A 1,480-nucleotide genomic window follows, 5' to 3' on the forward strand; every position below is an offset into this window, starting at 1 on the left:
ATCAACTGAAAACCGAAGGTACACTTTTTAAAAGAGTATAAAATACAACGTACCGATTTTCTTTAAGTTTTCCAATAAATCGTATAAGTTTAGGTGATTACTTACTAGTGCATGCGTGGCCTATATACATGAAGTGTTAATAATTAAACTTATTTACCTAGAAAAATTATGCTAAGAAGTACGTGCAGTAGACGTTTGTGGTTGTACATGAGATAAAGAATAATCAAATGACTTCACACTTTAAATCAGGCCTATGGTCATACCAATAGAGTGGTTAAACCTACACAAATTCTGGTACAAATTCGGATTTTTTGTAACAAAGGAAAGGGGGCTGCGTGTGTGGGTTATACGTCATCAACGACGGGACAAGGGGTGTTTGGCACCGACCATTTTTATATTGAGGGCGGGGGCCTGGGATATTTTTGAAAAAATATTGATTTCACTTTGATGAAAAATTTAAAAAAATATTTTTTTTCTGTGGCAAGAAAAAAAATAAATGAAGTTCCACAATGATAAAAAAAAATAATGTTGTATTCTGTCTTTCATAAAAAAAGCTTTAGTAGAAAAAAAGAAAAATAAAAGAAAAGGGAAGGAGAGGAGAGGAATATCATGTACATATAGTGAATGTACCATAAACTGCCATTCAACACGTTAAATCATGTAAAAAGAAGTGTGTAACAAATGTCTTTAATATGAACATTTTACGGTTTATAGTCGAAAAATTCATAATGTTATAATGAGCAACTAAATGGATATCGATATTCAGAGATATTTTGTATTATATTAATCCAGTATGTTAAACAAACTATTGGAAAGATGCAAAAAAAAAAAAAATACACGAACTACCACTAAACATTACAACCAATTTAGATTTTATCTCCAATAGAGAAAAGGTAAGAATACCATGCCGTCCGATTATTTCCTATTATGGAAATTGCGTAACTTCTTGACTAATTTTTGCTACATGTAGTTAAAAACCAAGGAATTTATGTACAAGACAGCTCGGAACTACTAAGTAACAGTTTCTAAATGGCCACAAATTTCCTATGTACTTATGACATGACAAGCATATATACAAGGATGTTCAGTAATGAACTAATTAAGACGACTGAAAACGTTTACTTTGAAATGAAAAAAGAAGACTTTGCTATACTTTCGAGCAACGAGAACTTACTTTTAATATTATAATTTGTTCTATTCGAATTAGTTCTTAATAGGATGTGCAAGAGTAATCAAGGGAACCAAGGTTATAGCGGTAATCAAAAGAATGTAATCCAGGGACAAAGACCAGACATGGAAAACGGACATGCATAACAAAGAACATAAAGTAACTAAAATCATACATACAAAGTAACAAAAGTAAATGAGCAACTCGGACTCCACTAAAAACTGGGAGCATGGACCAGGTGCACCGGTAGGGTAAGCGTCCTCTGCTTTTCTAGAAACACCCGCCGAGTTGCTCATAAAAAGTTAAGTCCGG

The sequence above is a fragment of the Perna viridis genome, chromosome 2 (genome assembly GCF_037379345.1).
Source record: "Perna viridis isolate PV_CMFRI_1.1 ecotype Kerala chromosome 2, ASM3737934v1, whole genome shotgun sequence".
NCBI classification, from domain to species: domain Eukaryota; kingdom Metazoa; phylum Mollusca; class Bivalvia; order Mytilida; family Mytilidae; genus Perna; species Perna viridis.